The 21176-nt window shown below is 39.8% G+C and overlaps 1 protein-coding gene across 3 annotated transcripts in view; it reads right to left on the bottom strand.

The window, feature by feature from the left end:
• Window positions 1-13074, bottom strand: part of RP1 (RP1 axonemal microtubule associated) — a 305041-nt gene extending 291967 nt beyond the window's left edge. For all 3 annotated transcript variants that reach the window (XM_032771359.2, XM_032771361.2, XM_032771360.2), the window contains exon 1: window positions 12928-13074. The gene's annotated coding sequence lies outside the window, so the exon portion shown is untranslated. The remainder of the gene's footprint in view (window positions 1-12927) is intronic.
• Window positions 13075-21176: the final 8102 nt, after the last annotated feature.

Below are 21176 nucleotides of genomic sequence, written 5' to 3'. Positions count from 1 at the left end.
TACGATGCCGTCTGTAAGAAAGCTGTATTCCATGATTTTTTACACTGCTATAATCTCAAAGGAATAATTCCGGGAGGTTCTATGGCCTATGTTATGCAGGAGGTCACACTAGATGATCACAATGGTCTCTTCTGGCCCTGGAGTCTATGAAGCGTTAGGCCTGGTCTACAGTAGAAAACTAGCTTGTTTAACTACATCCACAGATGCTACAACTAGTGGTGCTGGTCAGGCAGCACACCACTGATTGAAATGGTTTCCATTATATACAGGATTTACAGTTTGGTTCAATGGCTCTCAGCAGCCCCCACTACACAAATTGTTCCAGCACTCCTGACTGATGTAGGAGTGTGAAAAATCAGTCAGGAGTGTGAAAAATCCAAATCCCAGAGTGGTGCTGCTAAGCCGATTTAAGCCCTCAGGTAGACAGCACTAGGTTGACAGAAGAATTCTTCCATTGACCTAGCTACCATGTCTCAAGGAGGTGGATTACCTACACTGACAGAACATCTCCCATTGGCATAGGTAGTATCTACACTGGAATGCTACATTAGCGCAGCTGTACCATTTCAAGTACAGACAAGCCCTTAGTGATATACTCAACTAAAATAGGGGAAACACAGAACCCTGAATTCAGATCTAGGGGCCTAGTCCTGCTAACCCTTACTCATGCAATTAGTCTGGTCAAAGTCCAAGAATGTAGTGCTAACTATTGTATTATGAGCAAGTACTCCCATTGTAATCACTTTGTCCAGTAGCACTACACTCGGATATAGCACAAATACTTTAACAAAAACAGTGGACCTTTTTTTCCCCCTTTGTCTATCTTCCAAAGATACACTCCTACATGTTAAGGCCTTAATCACACAAATCGTCCCCTTGATTTTGATGGGACTAAGGCCTGATCCCACACATACTCACACATCTGCTTAATTTCATTACTGTGATTAGTCCCATGGAAATCAATGGGACTAATCACATGAATAAGGGTTTACAGGATTAGGTCATAAGACCTGAGTTGATGGTTCAGGACTTCAGTGGGAATACTCATGGTAATCAGCACTGAACCCAATATGTACTTAAAGGATCAGGCCTCTAATTTCTAAATCTAGAGTACAGATTGTAGCAGTTTGTTCTGCTAATAATTTGGGATTTTGGGCCAGATGATCACCTGCTGTTAACTGACATAGTCTCATTAATGTCATAGCTATGCCAATTGACCCCAGCTGAGGATCTGGTCCCTTAAGAGGATTTTTGTGCAGTTTTATAACCATGTCAATTAACTTTTATAAACAATTCAACATCACTGAATGTGTGAAAAAATTAAAAACTTGATTTTGATTCTTCAAAAATGAAAACTTAGTCATAAAGAAGGACAAAGCACCTACCATACATAGCCACTAGAAGTATTCCTGTGATCACACTGCATGTTTCTGAAAGACAGGTTGATGTCTTTAATCTGGCAAACAGCAATAACTTCCCTTTATGGCAAGCAAAGTACATATCAAAAAAATCATTCAATCTTTCTCTGTTTACTGAAATGTCAGTAATTACCTTAATCAATAGGTTTCAAGAAAAAAGGAGAAAACTCTTGATATTTAGGAGAAAGGTGGCTTTAAGGTCATCTGGACCCAATCTTGTCTTCAGATACACATAAGAAACTGGTGCATAAAAAGAATGTGCTCACCTTAGAGCAAACTTTGACTGTTATAAAAGCCATTGTAACCTGGTCTGAACACATAATTTATTTAAAGGTTACTGTAATAATTTGAGAGAAAGTAGCATAGTAGATTTCATGTACTTGCAGAACCAATGTCATTTGTGATTTATATTTCAATCAGCATCTGCAGGTAATTTAACATTTATTATCTCAGAAATCCTAATTTCAGATCATTAAGCAGCCAGCTCTCCTCATTTTTAGCCATGGCCATTCTAGGCAAATCCTGCTTTATTAACACTAATATTCCCATTGAAGTCAATGGGACCACTTGCATGTTCTTGTGGTTTTTATCATATGTATTACCATAGCATCTCATGGACCATGACCCCGTTGTCCAAGGCACTGCACAAGCACAGAATAAGGGACTGTCCCTGACCCAAAGAGCTTACAATCTAAGTAAGAGGGTTAAACTCTTCTTGAGCCTTTACCTGATTATTAGAATCCCCAGAGAATGATATATTTTAATTATTTGAAAACAAAGGTGTGGCCCCCTACTAGAGAAGGGAAAAAGCTATGCTGGTTAGGAGGTGAGGGTGATCCCTCATGAGGCCCTGAGTGCTCCATGATTTCTGAGGCTCAAATCCCTGTCCATTCCATGGAAGGAAAGCTGGGGACAACATAGCCAACCTCATCTCCTCAAAAGAACAATAGGAGGTAAATTTTATGAGAACCTCATTTCTTTCATCCTATGTGTTTCTCCATGGAAGCCAAAAATCAGGCCAAAAAGAGTTACACCAGGGATGAATTTGGCCCACAGTTAACACTGAACTATAAAAGACAAACTTTTAAGAAATACACTTGCTATCTAAAACACAACCCTTGAAACATTTCTGGGATTCATTTTGTTACAAAACGTTCTGAATCTTGCGATGCCAAGCACACTCTCAACCACCCTAACCCACAATACACACCTTGAAATGCTTAAATACCATAGTCCTTTTTCAGTCATTTGTGATTCTGTATTTTCTCATATTTGTAATTTTTAGACTGATAGAACAGCTGCAAATGGGTACTTCTGAAATGTCGCATAAAATTATTCATATCACTTAACTTCATCAAGTAAGATATTTATAACTGATGATCACATTTGCTCCGGTGCTAGTGCTGACTAATATTGTCTCCACCCATAAGACTTTTACAGCTCCTCATTCCAGTTTGCTTATGGTGGCAGAGTCTTATCTATGAAATAAAACCCATGAATATCCGGACAAAAACTGGAAAAAGATTAGCTCCCTCCCTACTGAGATAAATCACTTCCCAATGTTTTCACTTGAAGACTTTAACATTTTTCATATGGCTTTTACTGTGACTAGATCTGTAAAGGAATGTTAGTTGCAAACATTATTAATTACTGTGTGATATGAACTTGAAACTGTGGCTCAGATTTTAGAAGCTCTTGATAGTATCATTCTTTAACCTTTACATACAAGCATTTATTTAGAAACAAAGATATTTTGAACAAAAGCTTATAAGTGAAAAGGGGACTTGATGTAAGTTAGCCTACAGGTAAGTGATCTGAAGGAGTACACAGTACAGGCATATACTTTTGCAGTTGTTAATACCAAGCTGACAGTGCTGTGAAGGATGATGGCTGATATCAATCAGCTCTAAATATAGATTTACAATTCTGTGTTGGTACCAAACCTTGTGGTACAAACCTCAGCACAAAAGCTATTTTAATTGTTTAACATGTATAGTACAGTAGCACCCAGAGATCCCAAGTAGGATCAAGGTCTCTATTTTGATGGGCGCTGTACAAGAACATATGAAGATGGGGGGGGCCACTTCTGAAGAGCTTACAAGAAGACAAGTGAGAAATGAAGAATGTTGGTAGAGGGAGAAAATATATAATTTTATATACATTGATATAGTTTCAATTTTTTTATTATAAATAAAATGAGTGCCAGCCATGCCCATCTGCCCTCCAACCTAAATTGGCTGCCCCTCAATCGTTAATTGGTTATTTGTTACAGCTGGATCTTCAGATCAGAAGGAGCAGAAGGGTAGTGGCCTTTTGGATCAGTTCAGGGGAGATCATTCAGTGAAAAGGTGGTAGCATGGAAAAAAAGTGAAGAGATATTTGTGTGAGAAGCTGACAAATGAGTAGAGGAGGCCTGCATAATTGACACAGCGTGAGAAGGGACACGAGTGGATTGAGAGTGGCAGAGTCATGAAGAGCTTGAATGTAAGGACACAAGGTAGACAGGGTGAGCCAGTGGACAGCTTCAAAAAGGACTGAGGGAGGAGATATGATCAGAATCATGGGCAAGGAACATGATCTTAGCAGCTATTCTTTGTAGGGACTGGAGGAGGGTAAAGTTGGTGCAATAAGGCTGCAGGGGAGAAGGCAATAGCAGTCAAGAAGGGAGACGATAAGAGTCTGGCTATTTGGATAGAAAGAAAAAGGGTAGATGTTAGCAATGTGGTGGTGGACATGTTATCCTTCTACCAAACTATTCATGGGGTATGGCTCTTTGCAGTCCTTCTAGCCTATACAGTTGTGTGTCTGGTCGTTCAGAAAGCAAAGTATGTGCATAGCTGTTGTATTCAAGCATCTGATGAAAACTGCATTTTGTACCACACAAATTATGCATTTATTAGATCTGAAGGAAACTATTTTTTTTTCAGTTTGGACTTACAAACATATGGATTTTTATTTCATAGGCAAAAATTTAGCATCATGTAGGAAACCCTGGCCCCGCCTCCTTCAGTTGCAGAAAGCCCCTGCTAGCAGAACTGATGTGGGTCTAGTACATAAAGAATGTGGGAGAGAGGACCGAGAGAGGATGGACATGCAGGGGTGTTTACATCTGCCCGGGACAGAGCTCTGCTGTATGGTAGCTCCCTGTATATCAGTGCTCAGAGGAAAGGCTGCAGTGGGAGGGCTGTGGCAGCTCTCTTGAAGAGCACTCTGAAGAGCTTCTCCCTGGCCTCAGGACTGTGAGAGGGATGGATTTTTCTCCTCCAATCCCTCAGTGGAGCTACCCATTATCAATCTGACTTCTCAGGCAGAGCATTAGGTTGAGGATTTACACACAAGTATTCAGAGTGTCCCGAGAGCAGCAGTACACAAGAAGGGCTAACAAGCCTGTTTGAAGATTAATGAGTTCAGTGTCCCACAATTCCAATAGGTTCATCAATAATCCATAATCACATGGCAACATTTCGGGAGGGGTATACTGTCTATGTTATTAAGCACATGAAGTAAGTTGAGAACATTAGTTATTTGGCTTAAAACAGAAAGAATTTAGTCTGAGCAAGGAAGCCAAATGTAGAACTTTTGGTAAAGGGTGTATGTTGATTATTTGTTTAGGTCTAAAAATATAGGTTTAAAAGTGTTTCAAACAGTTACTCAGTTCAAGGTCATCAGACTTGCTTGCGATTACAAAAGGCAAGTCTGGAACCAAGTTTATTAGCCAAGCATTTTTTCCCCTACACTAGTTGTTATTTTTGGTTCCAATATTAAACAGTATGCAGACACCTCTCCTGGCAATCTGACCTCAGTTTTTCATTGAAATAATCAGTCTCATCCTCTAGGACTTGCTGCCTAACCAGCTGACACAACAGGACTAATGCACTTTCAAATCCTTCTTCTGTTAGCTTTGGAAAGATTGAGCGGAAAGCAAAAACTATGCATCACCCACACTGCTGTATGTAACACTGCTTTCAAAAAAGGTGATGAGTGACTTATCTGAATGTGGTTAAGACATCTGGCTTAGCGAGCACCCTCCCTTGTAATCAGAGGTCAGAGTTTTATGGCAGAATGAAAAGAAATAGAGGACAGCATTGTAGTGTTACAATATACAATACAAATGTACGGTTTTTGCTAAAGTTTCCCTATTAATAGACAAGACTAATTTTAGCAAGACTGTCTGCCAACAACTATCAGGAAAGATGAATTGTGTTACTCATACACTGAAGAGACAAAATGTAATGTATGCAATGTAAAATAGCTTTAACTTTCTGAGTTTTGCACATGCAAGGAGGGCAAAATTAAAAGGCTTTTTAAAAATAAGAGATGTCTCTCAGCCACCAGTCCCTCTTTTTAGAGGAAGCCTGGTATGGTCCCCCACATGATCACTTTTGGCTCTCTCTTCTCTCAGCCCCTCCTTATTGAAAAATGTGCAGGAGATGGGCACCGGTGCTCCAGGCAGCACTGTGAGGGGGCATGGAGGGGCGGGGGTGGTAGAGGGCAAGGGAGTTTGGGGGGGTGGTCAGGGGCAGGGGTGTGGATGGGGTTGAGGCTGTCAGAGGGTGGGGAATAGGGGTGTTGAATGGGGGCAGGAGTCAGGGGGGCAGTCAGGAAGGTGAGTGGGGGTTGGATGGGGTGGCAGGGGGCAGTCAGGGGCCAGGGTTCCAGGGGCAGTCAGGGGCCGGGGGTGTGTGGATTGGGTAAGAGTCCCAGGGGACCATCAGGGAACAGTGGAGGTTGGATGGGGCAGGAGTCTTGGGGGGAGGAGCGTGTCAAGGGGTGAAAAGCAGGGGGGTTCCGATAGGAGGTGGGGCTGGGCTACGCCTGGCTGTTTGGGGAGGCACAGCCTCCCCTAACCGTCCCTCCATACAATTTCGGAAACCTGATGTGGCCCTCAGGCCAAAAAGTTTTCCCACACCTGATCTAGACAATTCCTGACAGGTGTTTGTCTAATCTGCTCTTAAAAATCTACAATGATGGAGATTCCACAACCTCCCTAGGCAATTTATTTCTGTGCTTAACCACCTTGACAGTTACGAAGTTTTTCCTAATCTCCACCCTAAACCTTCTTTGCTTCAATTTAAGTCCATTGCTTCTTCTCCTATCCTCAGAGGTTAAGAAGAACAATTCTTCTCCCTCTTGCTTGTAACAACCTTTTATATACTTGAAAACTATTATCGGGTCCCTTCTCCGTCTTTTCTTCTCCAGACTAACCAAACCCAATTTGTTCAATCTTCTCTTATAGGTCATGTTTTTGAGATCTTTAATTATTTTTGCTGCTTTTCTCTTGGTGGTAGTGGTTTAGTCACACATCGTGAAGGATGTGTAGAGCTGTGCGTTAGTTACAGATTACTAGTCCTTGAAGTGCCTGACCAGTCCACCTTCTGACCAGTTCACAACTTCCATTGTCATATCCTAATAGATATGTTTCCTGATGTGTTGTCCATTAAAAACCCAACCCAGAAAAGTGGTAAGCACAGGCTTAACTTTAAGCATGTGCAGCAGCCCTAATAAAATCAAAAGTGAAACTAAGATTAAGGATTTGCTTAAGTGATTTTCTGGATCAAAGCCTAATGTTCAGGCAGGTCCTGTGAAGTGCTAAGTACCTTCTATTTCCATTGATTTTAACAGAAATTAAACTTTGAGAGGAAGCAACTCTCAGAATTGGGCTCTGATAGCATTTAAAAACAAACAAAAATTCAAACTATCTCCCCAGAAAACTTCATCACAGTGTTATCGTTCTATCCATGGAGACTGTAAAATCTCTCTTTATTTATCTTTGTGTCTATTAGAATTTTCATGATTTCCTCTTATAAAAAGAACAACATGAATAAAAATGGTCAGCAAGTATTTAAGAAAAAAACAAACTACGAACCAGATTTCTCCTTCAAAGAGCTTCCTGTTGCCAGAACACAAATACATAAACTTTTTCCAAAATTCAGAAAGAAAAATTATACATAAAAATATAACTCAGCATGTTTCAGAACAAATTATGGAGAAAACGATAGATTTCTGAAGCATATCACAAATTGGTTACTCAGTTTTAAGTGGGCAAAAAAGCTGGTGATCCTTTGGTTACTAGAAAAATACATGTAGAAGTATTATGAAAGTTTAATACCTGAAACTACACAAGCATCGCAAAATGTATTTATCTGGAAGTCTACAGTGCAGCTTAGTGGATGTGAAAATAATTCCTTTGAAAATAATTACATTTTAAGACAATCAGAATGAGAAAGTGTTTCATATCAAATGTCTTACAAAACATTTTTGTTTGTTTTTTAAAAAAGCAGTTAGTTCTTATCTCAATCTTTTCTTTCAGAGGAAAATACTGAGGTCTTCAAAGAAACACAGGTGACCAATTTGAGCTTTGAATTACATTGGCTGAATAAAGCCCTCAGCACACTCCTGAAGGAGTGCATGGGTTTGAGGTCATAATAAATTGCAGAGTAAAGTGAAAAGTTATTGTGTCCATAGTAAATTGGCCCTTCTGCTGAATTTTGCAAAATGCACTGCATGAAACTCGGAAACCTAGATCACTAGGTAACAATAGTGCATTCACTCACTGGAGAGATTGTAACAAAAGATGCACAATAGATACTCATTTAGATTTGGGACCAAACCATCTTCACATTGAGAAGAACACAACTGTAGAAGAGAGCTGTCAAAGGAACAAAAAGACAAATCAAAACCGATCTATTTTTAAGATGTGTGGGCCTGCATATTCAAACAGCTAGAAAAAGTACAACGTTTTGTACAAATGTAAAACTCCACTGCAAAAATCTGTATTACAAATTTGCTGTTTTCAGCAGCAGATGAGGAGGCAGGAGGAAAACAATTTTACAATGTTGTTGCATTATCTTTGGTTGCACCAGTCAATGTTTCCCATTACATTTCATATTACTGCTATAACATTATTTATGAAGCACAGGAGGTATTCTGTGCATCTGACGAAGTGGGTATTCACCCACGAAAGCTCATGCTCCAAAACGTCTGTTAGTCTATAAGGCGCCACAGGATTCTTTGCTGCTTTTAGGAGGTATTCATGACACTGTACTAGCATATCAAAAGATAAAGCCCTACCCTGAAGAGTTTACAATCTAAGTAAGGCAAATCAAGTAATGACAACATGCAACACTGTAGAGTAGGGTGGGATGAGGAAGCAGGGGAAATAGGTATATAACAGAAGTCAAGGGACTGGCAGAGAAGTACTGCTTTCAGGGGAGTGTTCAGTTTAAAGACTGAAATAGATTTAATGGGTGTAATACAGAGCAGGCCCTGAGAATGTTTTACAATAGTCACACTGGGTACCCCTGGACCAGCTCTACCTATGCTGCAGACAATGAGCCTAAGGCCATCAGCATTCCTGACCCATTACAAGATGCTGAACTGTTTCTACCATAATGAAAGACTGCAAGTGAATAGCTTGAAATCTCTTGAAAACAGAGCCCAGTCCTACAGTTGGAGATCAGTCTAGAGCTGGTAAAAATGTGTAAGGACAGCTAGGACTGGGTCCCTAACTACTATTCTAACATTCAACCTAAGTCGCAGTGCTGCCAATTTATGTCTCTGAATATTGCACAATTATCATCAAACAAATCGTGCCTGGGCGATCTTTGTAGTACTTCGGAATGCTAAAGGCAATTAGAAGCAATGAAGTATTGAGCATGTTTCCACATTCAGTTTACAGTTTCTAAGGACACTATTTATTTTTTCATGGCTTGCTAATACAAGCGATACCAAGGCAGTAATACACATACAAACATTCAACACATATTGCCATGGTGCAAATGATAAATGAGTTTAACAAGAACTTCAACTAGACTGAGATGTGAAAGATAAAAATGTAACTGGACAAGCAATCTAGTCTACTTTTTGAAACTCCTTTGCAAAGAAAATACAAATTGTACTGAACAAAGGAGGGCAATTAAAGCAGTGAATTATGTGCCCTGTTACCATTAGTTAAGTTAGCACTTTTTCAGCACAGTACATGGGGATTTAGCTATGTCACTATTGTTAATATTAATCATCATTGCTAGGCATAATGAACCTTAGTACTATTTAGTATACAACAGTCATCTTCTTGACGGTGTCAGTAAGAGACTCCAGCCCTAACCAGCTAAGCACTTAAACATGTACATTTAAGGATGAGAGTGAAATAAATGGAACCACTCACACACAAAGTTCTGTGTGCTTTACTGGATTGAGGCTTTATTGCACTAGTTCAGCGGTTCTCAAACTGTAGGTTGGGACCCCAAAGTGGGTCAGGACCCTGTTTTAATGGGGTCACCAGGGCTGGCATTAGACTTGCTGGTGCCTGGGGCCAAAGCCCATGCCCCACTGCCGAAAGCCAAACCCCTCAGGCTTCAGACCTGGGTGGCAGGGCTCAGGTTACAGGCTTCCTGCCTTGGGCTGAGTGCTCCTGGGACAGCCAGGCTCGAGCTTCAGTCCCCATTCCTCGGGTCATGTAGTTATTTTTGTTGTTAGAATGGGATCATGGTGCAATGAAGTTTGAGAATCCCTGCACTAGTTAATACCTAGTATAGTGTAATCAGCAATGTGAAAGTTTATCCAAGATCTACCAATGAGCCATGATCCTAAATTATAACTACCTCTGCCATTCCAGTACAGAGCAAAGAGCATCATTCCAAATTTTATGCTGTGGACAAGTGTCTACTAGAGATCATTAATTTTAATATACCTATCTCCTGGAACCTGAAGGGACCTTGACAGGTCATTGAGTCCAGCCCCCTACCTTCACTAGCAGGACCAAATACTGATTTTTGCCCCAGATCCTTAAGTGGCCCCCTCAAGGGCTGAACTTGCAACCTTGGGTTTAGCAGGCCAATGCTCAAACCACTGAGCTATCCCTCCCTCCATTGTCATTTGTGGTATAAGTCAGATTTGAGCCTAGGAGTCCCAAAGTGAAAAGTTAATCTCCCTGACACCTGCATTTCCTTCACTACAACATAAATTGAGAGGCAGATCCCTAGAAGAAGTGTGCTCCTAATGTAGTACGTTGATTAGATTTCCTCTTCAGTCAATTTAAATTATATTTTGGAAAAATATCTAAATCCATCCAATGTGTTCTAAATGGATTTACATTGCCAAATACAATTTCAGCATGGCTCAAATGCTACAATTCATAAGTTATTTATCTATTTTCACTCATTTTTCTGCAGTATATTTGCTCAATGGCATAGTGTTACCCAAATATGTTTGGGCCATATGCTCACCTCCACCCCCCGGTAAGAGGAAGACCAAAACAGTGGCATCTCCATGAAAAATAGGTCAGGCAACAACTTGGAGAGGGAAAAAGAGGTACAGTTTGCTCTAACTCACCACGTAGCAAGCTAATCTCTGGGTTTGTCTACATGAGAAAACTGTATTTAGTTAACTAGCTGGGTTTAGACATTGCTTTAGTTAAATAGGTGCAACTGCCTAGGTGGACACTAGTGTTTCAGTTTAAGAGCCCCATATATTGATTTACCATAAAATCAATTCCCTATTGACTTAAAAGTAATACACGGCATTTTTAAATAAAATAAGAGTGTCTGCACAAAAAAGTTGCACCTATTTAACTACAGCAGTTTCTAAACCAATTTAATTAAACTGAGAGGCATTGTTGTCCAATGAACATAGTACCTGGATGGGAGCTTAGAAAACCTCAGTTCCATTTGCATCTCCGCTGTGTGACCTTACCCATGTCCCTATACCTCTATTTCCTTTCTCACACTTCATTCTCCTTGTCTGTTCAGACTTTAAACTCTTGTGGATAAGGACTGTATCTTAATATGCCTGTTCAGTGCCTAGCACAATGGGACTCTAATCTCATTTGGGATTTGTAGGCCCTTCTGAAATATAAGTAAATAATAAGCCAGGGTAGTGAATGTGGTATGCTTTTCTTATGTAGACAGCACTGTGGGCCATGTTGTGTGTGAGGACAGGAGCTGTGACCAGCCAGACGAGGAGAGCCAGGGAAACATGCTACTTTATGCACAACCCCTTCTGAAACCAGCATGTGCAATGTTGGTCAAAGCTACAAAAATTGCAGCTGCATGCTATATGAGCCCCTTGGAAGGGTCGTAGCAGTACAAGCCGTGGTGGCTAGCAGCTGGCAACATATGACTCTGCAAATCTCCCAGTGCTGGTAGTCTGATTTTTCTTCTACTAATCTCACCAAAACTCAGGCTCTGTGCATTCTGCTGGAGCTGAACAGGCCTCCCACAGAGGACAATGCTATGGAACTGAGCACTCTTTGGAGATGAGCATTTTGAGGTAAACCCTCTCCATCAATGCCTTTCTATTCAGAAAGGAGAGGAGACACTTAGAGTTTGGTTTTCTCTCGTGATGCAGGAAGTACTCTGATGAATTACCTAACCACTACTATATAGATTAACTCTATAGATTATGGATTTAACACTGTCAATTGCAAAACTATTCCTAATAATTTACTTTAATGGACTGGAAAAATCCATGAAAGTAAATGTATAGCAATACCTCTGCCTCTGCTAGAGACTCTGGCAATGCCAAAAGAGGTCCTTCCCCTGCTCAGCGCTGTATATTGACCTGCAATGCAGTGCCCGCATCATATTCCTCAGCAGCAAGCCTAGAGAGGATAGCAGTAGCTGACATGAATACAGAGGACAGAGTGGCTTAGTGCTGGGCTCAGGGAAATCTCCAGCATTGTTGCTATGACACATAATTTCCATTAACTGAGTAAAACAAGGGGGAATACCCACAAAACAGACAGTGTATGTCACTGTCTGATTTTACAGTCTGGATATAATCCCATAGGGCTTGAATTGCTGGCACAACTCTATTGACTGCAGCTGAGTTCTGCCAGCATGAAATTGGCCACAAGTATGGGAAATAGTTTTAATTTTCACAAGTTCAAAATACTTCACTGGGATTCAAAAGAAAAATGAAGGACCAGATGGGCAGGTTTGACAACTACACAAGGAAGTCCAGAACATTTGTGAAACCTTTTCTTCCTTATCAAAATATTTTGCTCTGTTTCTCTGTAGTTCTATAGAACATGCTATTCCCAGGTGTGCAAAGTTACTTCAAAAAAGACATTACTAATCTGACCTGTGAAAGCTATACAATTATAAATATAAGGTCATAATTACTAGCATCAAAATTTCCACATGTAGGTGCCTAAAGTTAATTACCTAAATAAAAATTATCTTATTTGCAGAGGCACTGAGCACTCATGACTCCCATTGAAGTCAAAAGAAGCTGTAGACGCTCAGTCTCTGTGAAAATGAGGCCAGCTGGGAAGGTAAGTTTATCCACATACGTTTGAAAATGTTGGCCTAAATGCTCCTAAAACTGATGGGGAAAAATGCCAAATAGTACAAAACTAAAAAGACAAGCAAACATATATATCTGTCACAAATTCTGCCACAGACAAATCAGCAATACTACATGCCCCAATCTAATCTCAGGACAATTTGCTCCCCAAGTATAAAAATTCTACATAGAATCATTCACGAAGAAAATTTTTAAAAGATTTTACCTCACTGTTGCAGGATGCAGTTGAATTTTAACCTTTTATTGTTACCAAGGTCTTTGCAATGCTATAGAAAACAGCAGCAAAGAAAAATCAAAATGTTATAGATGCTAGTTCATTAAACTGCTGCTCTAAATTCACATGTACGCCACCTATTATGCATCCTACACACACACTCTTGTTGAAAGGGAACACTGATGTTTGTTTTGTATTATTGGCTGAATTACCTATAGCAACAGCAAACACTTTATACTACTCTTAAGCAACAAACTGAAAACAGTGGAACTGTTTGTTATTTTCTGATCATAATTGCAGTCATTAATCTCACTGTGATATATGAATGAATTAATCATATAAAGGACTGACATTGCATAGCATTTATCTCCTCTCATTTAATCTCTTCCCAGCATAAATATTTTTCCTTCACAATACAGTTCAATACACTGTAACCCTTTTAAGGGCTGTTTCTATGAGCCCAGGAAGTAGCTAGCGTATTTAAGGCCTGATCCTGAGAGGTGCTGTGCATTCTCAATCTCCACTGAAGTCAACAGGAGTTGCAAGATCTCAATACCCCTCATGATCATTACCTATTAATTAAACTGGTTGGTAATAAAGTAACGTACGTATGCAAAATGGTGAGTGAGCATTAGCTAATGAATCCTCACACTGTCTCCTGGAGTTATTATTGTTAGTCCCGTTTTACAAATTTGGAAACGGGCAGAGATTAAGTTCCTAGTCCAGCAAAACACTTGAGTATTTGCATGATTTTATATGTAGGAGTAGTGCCATTGACTGCAATAGTACCACTCATGTGGTGAAGTTGGACATCTGGTTAAATACATTGCTGTTTTGAAGCCTACGTGACTTGCCCCTTGCCCAAGAACAGTGAGTCAGTGGAAGAACCAGGATTAGAATGTAGGACTTAGTTCCAAATCCTCTATCTAGTCCACAGTAATTAAGCTTATTATAAAATTATGTAATAATAAAACTCTCATTCATTACTCACCCTCTATCACATGATAGATGCAATAAGCTATTATTGAGAGGCCACATGGAGAAGAACAGTGGTCTAGTAGATTTTTCATTACATTGATTGAGTTACAGAGCAATTAATTTATCCCATATACTTTAATATGAAGCATTAGTGACAAAAACTAAACCATAAATCAAAAGAAATGTGTGGCCTGATTTACCACCGCATTACTCCAATTTAATGCCAATGTAACCCTCCACCCCCTGAAAACAGTACAATTACACTAGCAAGAAACTGGAGTGAATCAAGCTCATGATATAATTTGAACACTTACACATTTAAATTTCACTAATATGTAGGTGAACAAACTCATCATCTGATAATTTACCTTAAGAGCAGCGAAGTGAAAAACAAACAAGTAGATGTTGTTACTGATGGCAGTCACTTGTACAGTGGATCGATCATGAAGCTTTTAAAACACACACACACACGCACATGCACACGCACATGCACACACACACACACACAGGTTCTGTGCAAGTTTTCTTCCTAGCAACAGGAAGGAAAAGAGAAACTCTATGGTGGGGGCAAAAATGAATTAAAACTAAAAGAATTTTTAAATATGCCAAAATTAGACTCTACTCACCATGACCTACAGCTAAATTCAATGAATAAAAGATGGCTGCCAACAGGCTCTGCACTGAAGATTTCCCTATTGGGTAGGGAGGGAGAAATGATTCCTTCTTCACAACTTACCCATTTCCCTCCCCTGCCCATGGAATGACCACAGACTGCTATTTCAGCCACAAGGCTAAATGACTGGAGGATCCATGTAATGTCAGATCCACTGATCCTGCCCCCAAACTCTTTCCCTGTTCAGTCACACACAGGACCTCATGCAGAGAGGAATTATGGAATGCAGGGGATAATCACCCTGCCTGAGCTCCCCAAATCCCACCTCCCTGTGAGCAAACACACTGTGTGTAGGATTGATTCAAGCAGCATTGTCAAGTCTGGCAATTTTATCATGGGTTTCACAAGAGTTGATGTTTTTTCTTAAAGACTCAGCTCCTGGAATCAAGTCACTAGGTGAGAATCTCAACTTTCACTTAAGAGAATAAGTTTCTAGCCTCATAGTTGTGGAGAAAGGTTTGAAAACATGAACCCAATAGCACCCTTAAAAGCTCAAAAGATTTTTAAAAAATAGGGTTGTTCTTATTTATCACATTTTTTTCTTTTAGTGACTCATGATTTTGAAAATTTGGGATTGGCAATGCAGGACTCTCCATGTTAGTGGAGGAGGGGGCAATATTTGTTCCTACGTGTACCTATGTTACTATAATTCTATTCTGGGGTGAGTGACCAGAATGGATTTCCCATTCTGGCTTCCCTTTCATAGTTTACCACCACCAGAACGCTAATTGATTATGAACACTAAAGTACATGTAATTCAGTATGGCATATAAAGTAACGCCTTCTCTGTGGAAATCTCTTAAGAGTAGCAGACAGCAAAACAATCATAATACTACAGACGCAGCCACAACAGAAATCTGAGCCTTTGGGTTTGAGGGAATATAAATGATTAGAAATGCTCTATCTTCAAAGTAAACGTTGAACAATGAGGCAAAAGGCAATCTCTTCTTGGACTGTTAGTGGCAAAGCTTGATTTTTGTGGCTTATGATACCACTAGAAACCCCTCACAGGAATTCTATACTTCCCTTACTTACCTGTTAATATGTTACTCATATTAATGGATTTCGAGTGATGTGAAGGAAGCTTCTGCCAAAGGAAGAACAGTTTTTATGCAGAGCCACCTGGAGGCAAAAAAAGAGTTTTTAATGTGTTATAAAAACAAATAAGTAAACTTTGAACAAAGCTACTACTATATACACATCTGGTGGTTCTAATGACATCATAAACCATGAGAATCCCTTGAGGATCTTAGAGCTTTGCAATGCACAATTCCCTGTCATTTATATTTGATCCACGGAATTAACCTGTTAGATTTTAAGAGTATATGCTCACTGAACCTCTCCCAGATGCAAGGCCTGAATTAATGGGCTTAGCACAGAGGAGTTCCAAAGTAGTTAGGAGCACAGAAATCCATGGGTTACTAGCCCTCATAGCCAATGAACCCCCTCCCCTCTGTTAGGTGGCTTGGTACCTGTTCTGTTGCAAACTCAGCAGCCACGCTATTTGCTTCTCAAACACCCCTCCATGTGAGGCAAAGATGTGTGAAGTCAGGGAGCACATGCCTTCAGGGGGATAACTTGACATGTCACAGTTTGCCCTTTCATGGGCCTACTGCCTTCCAGGCTTTACCTGTCCATAGGTGAGGAGGCGGAGTATTCTGCCATTGCACTTAACTCTCCCTTCCTTCTAACAGAAGTACCTAAATCCCCATGCACTGAGCTGAAAGCACACCCCTTAACTTTTGATTTTCTTTACATTCATCAGAATGACTAGCAGATTTTCATATTACTACTCTGTTTTAATTATTTTTACATCAATTAAACTAAAATCAAGTGAAAATTCAAATTATGTTGCAGAGATTGCAACAATTTGAGAAACTTATTTTCACAAGACTTTGCAAATTTACAAGGGTTCTGAATAGAATCTAACAAACATTCCTTTTAAAAAAGGGAAGAAAATCACGTCTGTCATTATGGCACCCGAACAACATATGAAAGCCAGTTATTCATGACTGAACAAACAAAATCATGAAACTGAACATATTATTATTCCATGAAACTCTGATTCTGTGACTTATACATACATAAACATATACTTGCCAGGGTGTCTTCTATGCTTTGGCACATCCCCGAAACAGAAAGTGCCAAGCAAAAAGGATAACAAAATTCCAGCTGAACACCTATATTAGCATTGTGATCAAGTCTAAAGACAGAGTGTCCATGATTCACATGCACAACTCCTGTTGAAACCAATGGAAGATGGAAATGAGCATAGGAACTGCTATAATGGATCAGAGCAGTGGTCTGTCTTGCCTCTGACAGTAGCCAATACCATATGTTGCAGAGGAAGGTGTAAGAAACCCTGATAATAGTCATTTATTAAGCATAACCGATCTGTAGAGAATGATTCTTCCTAACCCTGTTAGTCAGTGGTGGCTCAGACCCTGAATGATGAGGATTCCTACCCCTATCTTTTAACCTATGTAATAGAACTGTAGATGTTCTCATAATCCAAGTAAGGCTTTTATCCTTTTTTGAATTCTACTAAACTCTTGGCCTCAGTCCTATATTTTGGTAATGGGTTCCACAGGTTAATTATACATTGAATAAAGGAAAGAATGAGAAAATTCAGGCAGACAAATTTGGGTTTTTTTAGAACTCTGGAAGAGGGCAGTTAAACTCAGGCTTATAATAGAAAATCTTTCACTAAGTCACTACAGCCCTACAATACCTCCTTCTCTGGAGTAGGAGGAATCGAGTCATGACAGCTCTCTGACTAAAGTCTGAACTACGATAAAATAGTAGATCTATTGAATAGGAACTTTTTCCATGTGTTATGTCAAGGGTAAGAAAGTTGTCTCAAGGCATCCTTTTGTGGAAAAGTGTGGCCCTCCAGGTGTGTTGCCATCAACTTCCTCTAGGGCCCTTGTAAGAATGCACTTTAAACTAAAATACCCCAGGCGTGGGAAGTCTTACAGCAAATCAAACTGTTTCTTCACCCCTTGCTCCCCTTGATTCAGGGATAGCACAGCTCTACTTCTGAGGTCTGTGTGATACTTTGGGAGATTTCCTCCCAACCAGGAGTCCCAAAGACTTCCTCCTAGGGTCTGTGCTGCTAATCTGTGCTGCTTTTCTTTCTTCAGTCAGGAATCCCACTACTGTCATTCTTGAGTCTGCACTGATCATTAGGCCAGCTGCAGCCCTCACTCAGCTTCTCCAAGCTGGCCTTTTTCAACTATATCCTTTTTTCCTGGACTGGGAGAGGTCACAAGGCAGCCATCCCCTCACCCCCTTTGTCTCTCTGGAGGCATCTTTTATCTCCAGGCCTGGACTGATTTGCCCACATGGTCCACCTGTCATTATACACTTGTCAAGTGTACAATGAGTCACAGGTAGGGTTGGACCCATTATCCCTTGAAGAGTCTGAACCAAGATATCACAAAAAAGCAGTGGAGAGCCTAGTTCATTGTTTTGCTGGACTGCAATTCGTACTCAGAGCTAGCACTGTGCAACCCCACATGACAATGACACTTTCCTTTTTACATGCAGTACTATGCAGCTTTTTAAATGTTTTCCTTTTGGAATTTACTGTATTTTGTGCTACAATATTAAGTAACTGTATAATGACTAAATATGAGAGTTATGGAAAGTTGCATATTTTTAAAAAGTCTTTACTTTCTGTTGTGAAATATTTTATATCTTACATAATTAAAACTGAAACACAAATCTAATTTATTTTATATCATTATAATACTCTCATGCATTTTATTCAGCCTGGGGAACAAAATAATGATAATTAATAATACCTAGCTCTTAACTAGCACTTTCTATCCACAGATCTCAAAGTGCTCTAAAAAGAATGTAAGTATCACTATACCCATTTGACAGACAGAAAAACAGAGACACAGAGAAGGGAAATAATTTGCCCAGCAGGCTGGTGGCAATGCTGGGAAAAGAACTCAAGGTTCCTGAATCCCATTTAAGTGTTCCATCCGCTAGGATACTACTTCCCATTAGTCTAGACTGGAAACTGACTAATCTGTTTCACTTTAGTTTCTCTCTCTGATTCGTATTCATTGTCTCAGTGCCATAGTGTCTGGATTATAAATACTGTGAAGAAGGAATGTAAGTTCAAAAATAAACTAAGACACCTAACATTCATTGCATTTTTTTAATCATGAAAACATTGCTAAGGTTTTATAAAACTTTTCTCAGTATTGACATCCCCAATTGTTTATAAATTATGAGTCAATCCTCAAGAAAGTCAGGAGATGGGCTTAAGAATTATGAGGTTTTTTAAAAAAATGAAATTTAAAGTCTTTTTGTCTCCTGTATTTTGAGTCTTTAGGACACATTTGGGTCACATTTCCAAGATTTTCTCCTCAACATCGTCATTTAAAAAAACAAAAAACAAAGCTGAGATTCTCACCTAATCAACTGACTCCAGGAGCTGGGGCTTTGAGACACCAAACAGAATAAGACTAAAAGATAAAAATAGCAAGAGTGCAATCTTCTTTTCAAACATTTAAATTCAGTCCACAACTATCTGACAGTAGATGTCCCTTTAAGTACATGATTATTCCAAGCCAAAAAACTAAATTAAAGTGGACTCAACTTTGAGAGTAATTATCAGTAACTTAAGGGTGAAAAAAAATAACAGGGATGTTTTAATTATATCAAACTCAAGTATTACAATCCAGGAAATTCAGAGATAATGTTACCATTCAAAGAAATCCAAACATGGTAGGGTATGGAAATTAACTGTTAAGGTACCCAAAGTTAATTCTTCCCTGCATTGACTAGATCTGTGTAAAGAAAGGTAATGCTGTTTCACGAAAGCTCTCAATAACTCAAATTTTAGTTCGGTTCCAATTTATAATACAAACCCAGCATATCAAATTTATCCACAAAAAGGTAAGTCCTGTGGTCCATGACTTTAGGGCTGTCTGCCTAGCTGGCTGCAAAGAAGCAGTGGACTCTGGAAGCCCAAGCTGCTAAGGCGCCATGAGCTTGGGAGCCAGTGCTTCCAGGCTCTTCATACCATTAGCCCACCGGGCCAGCGACTGAGGAACTGGGTGGGCAAGCTGGCAAGAAACTAGACAGGTTTCTAATAGAACCTTCCTTACTTTCTGTCAGAGAACAGCCAGCCTGAGAGTAAACTGATTTTTACACAGATTATGTTTTTTTCCCTTTTCCCTCCTCATCATGTCAGGGCTGCCCAGAGGATTCAGGAGGCCTGGGGTCTTCAGCAGTGGGTCCCGGGGCGACTCCTCGCCGTGGATCTTCGGGCACTTTGGCGGTAGGTCCTGGAGCGGAAGGACCCCTCGCTGCCAAATTGCCGCCAAAGACCCGGAGCAGAAGAAGCTCCGGGGGCCTGAGCCCCACGAGAGTTTTCCAGGGCCCCCGGAGCGAGTGAAAGACCCCGTTCCAGGGCCCAAAAACTTTCATGGGGGCCCCTGCGGAACCTGGAGCAAATTGCCCCACTTGCCCCCCCGAGAGGCCCTGCATCATGTCACTACAATATATCCACTGAGCCAGGTGCTGAGTTTTGCCTTCCTGAGGATTGCCTGTACTTTACCAGTACTATGTAAGAGAAAGCTGTGAAAGATAGTTACTTTTGTTTTATTATCCATTTATTGAGTGCTGAAAGTGTATTCAGTGATGTACACGTTCTGGAGTATACAAGTCCTGCCCACAATCCTATGTTAGGCCTCAACCCTAAAAACACTGCTAAGCATACCATTTAATACAGTAAGTAGGATCAATAATCCATTGGTTATTAGTAGGGCTGTCGATTAATCACAGTTAACTAACACAATTAACTGAAAAATATTAATCACAATTAAAAAAATTAATCATGATTAATCACAATTTTAATCGTATTGCTAAACAATAGAATACCAACTGAAATTTAGTAAATATTTGTGGATGTTTTTCTACATTTTCCAATATATTGATTTCAGTTACAACACAGAATATGAAGTGTACAGTGCTCACTTTATATTGTTATTTTTTATTACAAATATTCGCACTGTAAAAATGATAAAAGAAATAGTATTTTTCAGTTCACCTCATACAAGTACTATAGTGCAATCTCTTTATCCTGAAAGTGCAACTTACAAATGTAGATTTTTGTCACATAACTGCATTCAAAAATAAAACAATGTAGAACTTTAGAGCCTTCCAGGTCCACTCAGTTCTACTTCTTGTTCAGTCAATTGCTAAAACAAACAAGTTTGTTTACATTTACTGTAATTACAATGCTGCCCGCTTCTTATTTACAATGTCACCTGAAAGTGAGAAAGGCGATTGCATGGCACTTTTGTAGCAGGCATTGTAGTATTTACATGCAATTTATGCTAAACATTCATATGCCCCTTCATGCTTCAACCACCATTCCAGAAGACATGCTTCCATGCTGATCATGCTTGTTAAAAAAACTGTGTTAATTAAATTTGTGACTGAACTCCTTGGAGGAATACTGTATGTCTCCTGCTCTGTTTTATCCACATTCTGCCATATACTTCATGTTATAGCAGTCATGGATGATGACCCAGTACACGTTGTTCATTTTATGAACACTTTCACT

The sequence above is a fragment of the Chelonoidis abingdonii genome, chromosome 2 (assembly GCF_003597395.2).
Source record: "Chelonoidis abingdonii isolate Lonesome George chromosome 2, CheloAbing_2.0, whole genome shotgun sequence".
Taxonomy (NCBI): domain Eukaryota; kingdom Metazoa; phylum Chordata; order Testudines; family Testudinidae; genus Chelonoidis; species Chelonoidis abingdonii.
This window is presented reverse-complemented; position numbering and strand designations above follow the sequence as displayed.